The sequence below is a fragment of the Toxorhynchites rutilus genome, chromosome 3 (assembly GCF_029784135.1).
Source record: "Toxorhynchites rutilus septentrionalis strain SRP chromosome 3, ASM2978413v1, whole genome shotgun sequence".
NCBI lineage: Eukaryota > Metazoa > Arthropoda > Insecta > Diptera > Culicidae > Toxorhynchites > Toxorhynchites rutilus.
Window position 1 is genome coordinate 312257399 of NC_073746.1, and position 8894 is coordinate 312266292.

Consider the following 8894-nt stretch of genomic DNA (forward strand, 5'->3'; position numbering starts at 1 on the left):
AAGCGATTCTGCAGATAGTTCGCAGTCGAAATCGCCTCCCCCCAGAACAGCTTATCCATTTGCGAATCTGCCAACAAACACCGCATCATCTCAACAAGGTACCGATTTTTGCGCTCAGCTACCCCATTTTGCTGTGGGGAATACGGTGCAGTTCGTTGGTGCACGATTCCACGATCCGTCAAATATTGTAGGAGAGACTGACTGCCAAACTCTCCACCGCCATCCGATCGTATTACTTTCGGATAACGTCCAAACTGGGTATGCATCAGTGCACAATATTCTCGAATCTTATCTTCAGCCTCCGACTTCTTTTGAAGCAGGTAGATGACTGTATAGCGACTGTAATCATCCACCATAGTCATGAAGAATCGACTACCACGCACTGTGGACACCTCCATCGGACCTCCCAAATCGGTGTGCACCAAATCCCCAACGGCGGTAGCCCTCGACGATGACACTTTCGGAAACGATTCACGGCTCAACTTGCCTTCACAACAGGGACCGCAAACAGATTTCACGTCGCATCGATCCACTTTCAAACCGTGTCCCAAATCGTTCCGAACAATCTTTAACAATGCCTCCGTATCACGGTGCCCAAGACGACGATGCCACAGATGTATACACGAAGCTCTGTGATTAAAATCTGCTAACTTGGCTTGCTCTTGAAACTGCGTCAGATGATATAGGCCGCCCTTACGTTGGCCTACCAGAAGCACATTTTCGCCTTTCAGGACTCTGCACTCGTTCTTCTCAAACAAAACCTGAAACCCCAAATCGGTAATTCTACTTACAGAAAGCAGGTTTGTTGCTAGCGATGGTACGTGGTACACGTTGTCCAGCGAAACGTTCATCCGGCCACCCTTTCCGTTCACGGACACAAGTTTGCTGCTACCTACGCCAAGTGACTTAATGCACTGACCGTCAGCCAGCGAGATTCCTGTCTGTTTCGATTTGTCCAGGTTCTTCAGGAGAGACGCGTCGTTTGTCATGTGGGAAGTAGCACCTGAGTCGAAATACCACAACCCAGCGTCTTCAGCTTTCCCAACAAACAAACACAGATCCACTGTTTCTTCAGCCTCTACGGCCACGTTCGCCTTTTCACCAGGCCTTTCTTTCCTGTCCGCTATCAATTTTCTGCAGTCCCGCCGAAAATGGCCTTCTTTCCCACAGTAATGACAAACTTTTTCTTTCTTGCCATTTTTCTTGTCACTTTTAAATCGATTGTCACTAGCACCACTGGACACCAATGCTTTCTCCGATTTCACACTATCTTGTGCTCGACGTCGACCTTCATCCAAAAGTTTCCCTTTAACGAAGTCAACCGTAAGGTCCACATCAGGCCTACTCTCCAGTGCCACTATCAAACCGTCATACGATTTAGGCAAGCTGGATAGCATCAAGGCCACAAACGATGGATCCTTCATCTCTTCACCAAGTGCAATCAAACGAAGCCGCAAGGACGTGAGCTGTTTCAGGTGTTCTCCAATGTCACCAGCCTCCGGCAACCGGGTAGCAAACATCTGGCGCATGATGTGGATTTTGCTCGAAAGAGATGACCGCTCATGGTAACCTTTGAGGGCATCCCACATCTCCTTCGACGTATGTGTCTGCATCACGTGAATTAACTGGCTATCGTCCAGTGCCAGACCAATCAGCGCCCTCGCCTTCTCGTCGTTCGCAAACCACGTAGCATCAGCGTTCTCGGGTTTTGGATCGGACACAACTTTGAGCACTTTCTCACGTGATAACAGAAGCTGCATCTTAAACTTCCAAATGGTGTAGTTCTGGTCACTCAGCTTCTCAATTGAAACGTGTGTTTCCGCCATCTTGCTTTCGACCCGCACGGACACGTTCACTCTTGACACGCAATCTCACGATAAACACTTTTTCGCGACGAAGAACTGCAAAACTTGAACCTTTCCACAATCAACTGGGCCCATAACCTATTGGACTGTTATTTCCAGCGGAATTGAAAGGACAAGTTTAAACTAATCACGACAAACAAATAATCTTTATTCGAACGATGTTCACACTTTGAATAATTAAACACGAATGAAAAATGGTGTTGTCCACCGTTTTGCTTCCTCTTCACACAGGGCTGCCACCCGTTCAACCAACAATACCAACATGACAGCACGAAGAGCCAAGGTGTATCGAGAAATAGGTGGCACAGTAGTTGCAATCACAACATACAGATCCGTTGAGATCTTTAATGTAAGAAAAAATAGTTTTTTTAGACAACCTGCTTGTACATTTTGGAACCCATAGTCTTGTTTGTCACGAGAATCTGCTTTTTTCCACAGCTGCAAATACCTTGCATGATCATAAACTTGATGCAAATTCATCAGCGAAAACGAATTTGAACTTGCTAAGGTCACCTCGATCAGTAGCTTTGTAGAACTTTTGTTCGGAAAGCGATTCATCGTTCATGAAGATGCATCCTTCGTCATTCGTAAGAAACTCACTGTATAACTTCCAGGCACGTCTTTTGGTCACTAGATTCTTCTTACTGTTCCGAAAAATCTAAATCCTTCTCGCAGACGAATCTCTCTGGTGGCGCTCTGGCTGGCATTGAATTCCTTGGTGATATCATAATCCGACAGCCCTGGGTTTATCGTAATCGTTCTCAACACCTTCAAACGCAACTTCCGATCCTTAGTTCCACTATGACGCTTGCTATGATCCTGCCAATCGATAGTATGCCGCTCACGGAAGTGTTTTAGAACACTGCACACGATCGATTTTGCCAACTTCAGCGACTTCGCGATTTTTGAACTTGACCACGTTGGATTTTCGAAGTGGGTATCCAAAATATATATTTCGGTTCGTGAATCCCATCAACAAAACGACATTCAAAAACAAAATCTGTCAAAACATTCCAGATACGACCAGAGCTGCTCAGTTTCATCAATGTCACTGACAACGTTAGTCACTTGGTACTGACGGAATACTTGTTCAAATGGTGACTGACCAAGTACGATGCAACAAGATGCATGTAGCGGGGCTTCGTCAATACGCTTTGACCGATCAAGTAGGCTGTAAAAATGTCCGTTACGAATTGATCATTTATCTTGTTTTTTATCTTCATCGAGTAAAGCTACGATTTTCGTTTTGGTTGTGGGCGAGCGGGGGCGGGCTTCCTGGCTGACGAAAGGGAGAAAGCCGATATGCGCCTCCTCTATGATATCTCACGACGCCTGAGCGGAGCTAGGATGAATACAAAGATACCTGTGATAGACACGACCAGACAGTTACTCACCGACCCCACTGACCAGCTGAAACGCTGGTTTGAGCACTTCGAAAAACTTCTTCAAGTTTCGACGTCCAATCAGCCATCAACATCCCGGCAGGATCCACCAAAGGTTCGGCGCATCACTCGTGTCAACTCCGAGGCCCCATCGCTGCACGAGATTGAAACAGCCATCCGGTATATGAAATCCAACAAAGCTCCCGGGGTTGATCGCATATCAGCAGAGGTGCTCAAAGCTGACCCCATGCTATCCGCACGAATGCTTCATCAACTATTCTCGAATATCTGGGACACCGCGATATTTTCGGCCGACTGGATGCAGGGTGCCATAGTGAAGATCCCCAAGAAGGGGGATCCGAGTGTGTGCGATAATTGGCGAGGCATCATGTTACCGTGTATTGTTTTGAAAGTTTTGAGTCCAGCCTAACGGAGCCTTGTCCGACCCAATCCGGGTAGCCGCCGGTATGAGGCAAGGATGTATACTATCACCGCTACTGTTCCTCATCGTAATTTACGAGATTATGGTGTGTACAATTGACTACGTACCGAACCGTATGCAGCCTCTTACTATGGAGCATCTGAACCACTTCGAACTGGTTAATAACGTTGCACTACTAGCATAACGGCGTTCCGATTTGCAGAGTAATCTGAATGACCTTGTCGAACGCTTTCTAATTCTTGAATGTAAACGTGGACATCGCCCCAACTTCACAGTAGTGAGGCAAGTGGTGGAGATCGTAGAAAGCTTTCAATATCTTGGCAGCCAGATAGCGTCGGATGATGGTACTACCCAGCAAACATTAAATCGTATAACTTTGCACATGTTAGGTTACATATAAATTCGTATCAAATCACAATCGCAAAAAATATCAATCAAAATATCGGTCATATATATCTAAAATCGCATAAAATGCAAAAACACGATTTTCAATGTCATCGATGGATTGAGTGGTAACATTGTCGGATCAAATCGCATATCAGTCCAAAAAGCATCGCATATCGTTATATACGGCTTTATATGCCTACAAAATATGGCATATGCGCATATCGCCTCCACTTTTGCGTGTATATGCTAATTATATGCATCATATATCATATAAATGTGTCTTGGTTGTATGTATATCGCCTCCAATTATAGCTATTCATACGACTTAATGTTTGCTGGGTATGATCGACAGCGACAGAGCACGGATCATGAAGGCGAGGGCTGCTTTTGCGAGTTTACGAAATGTGTGAAAACCAGATGAGTTTTCGCACCAAAATCCGAATCCTCAACTTGAACGTGGAATCCGTGCTGTTAAACGCCGGCGAGACGTGGTGTGTATCAGCGGAGAACACCCAGAAGCTGCAGGTCTTCGTCAACCGATGCCTGCGGTACATAATTCGTGCCTGGTGGCCTCGCAACTGGATCTCGAACGTCGAGCTCCATCGTCGGTGTCACCAGAAGCCAATATCAACTAAGATTCGAGAAGATGATGACATCCAGAAGCTGCAGGTCTTCGTCAACCGATGCCTGCGGTACATAATTCGAGCTCCATCGTCGGTGTCACCAGAAGCCGATATCAACTAAGATTCGAGAAGATGATGACGCTCACTCACTCACGAATCTTGCGCACTCCTAGTGAGTGTTATCATCGTCAGTTATCGCCGTGAAATCTTTCTTATGTCTTCTATCGACTAGACCCAGGTGCCTCTAATTTGAGCGGTATTTTGGGGTTTTGGAGAAGTGTGTCGAAGTCACATGAATTATTGCAAAAGTTCCTACCCATTTTTGTCTATGCTTCGAACCGGAATCCACTTGTTTTCTCCTCCAGTGGAGAGTTCTGATTGACAGTTGGAAACAGGGTTGCCAACTATTTTTTTGAATAATCAGGGAGAATGAAAATAAAAAATCAGGATAGCTCATATTGGGTTGTCCGGAAAGTTATTACCCATTTTTGAGAAAACAAAAGTATTATTTTTCGAATTTTATATGCACAGTGTTGTTTTGCAATCAATTCAGGTTCTGAAATCATTCAAGTGGCCTAACAATTCTAAACATTATCTAATTATGGAAGCTAATTTGTCCAGTTGCGAGCAGTATACAGCAGCAGCAGTACGAGCAGTACAGGATTCCTCTCCAATACCACCTGAACCAGATCATAATTTTGTTTCAGGTGAAGACCGGGTCAGTCTGATTATTTAAAATGATCTGTTTTCATCACCCGCCACGATTTGCTTTAAAAAAGTCGATGCATAGATGAAACGCACAAGTCGTAGCGATTTACGTAACCAAAATAAAAATAAAACACTTTTTAATAATAAATACAGTTTAATAAAAAAAAAGATGCTTACACGTTCTTACTTCTAAAAATCTTGTACATTGGATGTTATTTGCTGCGAACATGTAATGAAACCTGTATCGTTTTTATTTAACTGTACATAATTTTTGGTCGCTAATATTCCTTTCATCGTTTCCGTTCCAATTCTGTTTCTAATCTTCGTTTTATTGAGATTGAATTGCGAGACCCTTCGGGCATATGATTCTTATAGATTATATTTCTTTCACGTTAACTTCAAAATTCAAAAAATGTCGACACTGTATCTTCGAAAATGCGAACAGATAAAGTATAATCGAAAGGAAGAGTAAGCATTATATAAGCGCGGACCGGAAAGCTTTTTAATGTAGACTATTATGACAGTTCTCATACACAACCAGCAAAAGTCCCAGTATATTTATATGGATTTTTTTTCTGAGCAAAAAGTAAAAAATGCAAAAAGCAAAAAGTAAAGAATCAGGGAAAATCAGGATCATTTTCTAAAAATCAGGAGTGAGTGTTTGTCAGGATATCAGGGGGCGTGCCAAAAAGTCTGGGAAATCCTGAAAAATCAGGAAGGTTGGCATCTCTGGTTGGAAACATGAAATCATTGAAAAACTCTATTGCTGGTTGCAAGCCTGGATAAATGAGCAGCATTAAAGTGAATTGGCCCCAATCTCTGTAAAATCAAAAAGGTAATCCGAGCAATGACCGACGGGTGGTAAACAAATACTATGTCCCTAACATAGCCAATTGGTAATCAAGTCACCCTTCACAGTATGGTTGCCCTTACCGTGTTACAGCAGGACATGGGCTCGTTGCATGGCGGGTGTTGGCTACCTGGCATCTTCGATAGCTTCGATTGAGATGTGTTTCATAATCTTGGTCTTAACAGGTAGGAATCCCAGCCTCACACTACCAGGAAGAACCGACGTGTTATAAGTCAGTACCTCATATTTCGAAATACGATCGGATTAGAAAATCGATTGAATTTCGTAATTCAATTGAGATCGACTTTTGCATTCTGTACTTCGTTCGAGATTCAATTTCATTCGACATATGCAAAAGTGGCCTTGTAATAAAAACACTCTACAGATCTCTGATACTTTTTAACTTTCCTATCCAGATACTCCCATAGATTTTCAATGGGATTGATGTCGGAAATTGTGGTGAAGTATCAATAATTGTTAACCATGTACGAATGTGCGAAAATGCTAGAAAAATGTCTGTTTTGGGCAATTGTCTTGATAAAACTTGAATCCTTGATTCAATATGGTTTTATTGGTGCATTGATTAGAAATTTCCTTTGGGTTGTTCAAGTTAACATGTTGATCCATTACACCTTCGATGAAAAACAAATTGTCAATATATACATAAAAAAACTCACAGATTGCCTTCCGATTGCCGTTCATGTGCATCAGTTGAAACATGGTTACGTAAATCGTTACGACTTGTGCGTTTCATCTATGCATCGATTTTTTTTTAAAGCAAATCGTGGCGGGTGATGAAAACAGGTCATTTTAAATAATCAGACTGACCCGGTCTTCACCTGTAAAAAAATTATGATCTGGTTCAGGTGGTATTGGAGAGGAATTCTGTATTGTAAGCTACTACCAAGTTAAAGGCAATTGTAATGAACAAGGGTTATCATATTGAACATCGAATCCTGAAAATGATCAACACCTTCGTAATCGAATTGACATTTCAAATTCTGTACGAGTGAATTTTCATAGATAATTTCTGAAATATAGCAAACTTTTCAGCTCTCATGTGACACTATGGCCGAGGACATAGTGAATGCGACGCGATGAGGGCGCGGCCGCGGGCTCGATTGCGGGAAAGCTCTTTCGTTCACGAATGCAGAAATGCAATGGATATCGCGACGGTTTTTTCTCGATTTGAAATCGCTTCCTAAACCGCCCCGCTCTGTGTGACATGGCTCATTCACAATACACTGTAGATCCTCCGCTGCGGTTTTACTCGCGGAATCCACGGCGGCGAATCCGCCTAATGTAACATCAGCCATAGTAAACGCGATGCGAACGCGATTGCAATGCTGCAAAACTGTGTGTGGAGTGTTTTGCCGCGAGTGAACGCAAGTGGTGGTTGCCAGACGATTTTCATAAATATGTTCACAATCGAACGAAAATAAAGATTGAGTTACTAAATTATTATTTTCATTTTGTTGGATGAATTATATAACTTTATTCTAATTTAGATAATGCATACAACGAAAACATTACGTTAAGGGCTTTCCAATTACCATGTTCACAGATAAAATCCATCTCACAATTCAACTGTTTACAAAATGAAGACATGTTATCATATCTGGCATCTTTGTGCTGGGTTATTTACATATAGAATGGAGTGGGATGAAACATCAAAAAACGCGCAATCTAAAGCGATCACTATGTCATAGCACGCGATGAGCTCCAATTAATCGCTCCGCATCACATCACATCGTACCGTACCGCGTTTACTATGTCCTCGACCTATGACTTTATCTAAATAGAATGTTTTGTTTACGACTTTCAAAAGAAATGATCTGCGTGATGGCGTACGTATTTGTTTTGAGTTTGATTCACAAGTATTTGTGGAGCAATTTACTCTCTAAATAGTTGAAACGAGAACGTTTATTGATTTTTACTTTATGTTATTTGAATGCTCTGGAAACGTGTATCTAACCCTTAATTAATTGATTTAGTGAAGTAAGGATTAGAGCTACGTTTATTATAGAATATATTATTAAAGAAATCTTTATCATTAATATAAAATCGTTATAAGACAAAATTTCAGTACAAGTTTTTTCACCACCTACAGAAAATATATGAATTTATCATATAAAATACACATTTGATAAGAAAAAGAAAATAAGTTAATTTTAATTCATATTTTTAAGCGTGTTTATTACACCAATAAGTCTATTATTATTTTTGTTTCACAGGTATGCAACAGGAAGCTCAATGTCGTACCTCTGTCGTGACAGAATGGTATCCCCTGGACGTGTTTGGGGTAGGGCTGAAAAAGTATTTAACATCCGTATTAACGATTAGTTTTCCTATTTCTGCCAGCTTTGTAGCTTGGTTCTTTTGGAAACTCTCACTGATCCTCGGCCTCAGACATTCAAGAATTTCCGTTTTAATGATGCGGTATAGCCGTGACTCAAAACATCCAATGCGTTTCTCTCGAAACTAGTTTTTCCATGTAAATAGTTTTTATACATTCCTCTATCACAAGAACCAACCAATAAAAAGTATTATTTTACAAAGATTACTATTTATAGAAAAATTAAATCGTCATAGAAAGGATGCTAAAAAACATTTTTTTTGACGGCTGTAATTTTATCT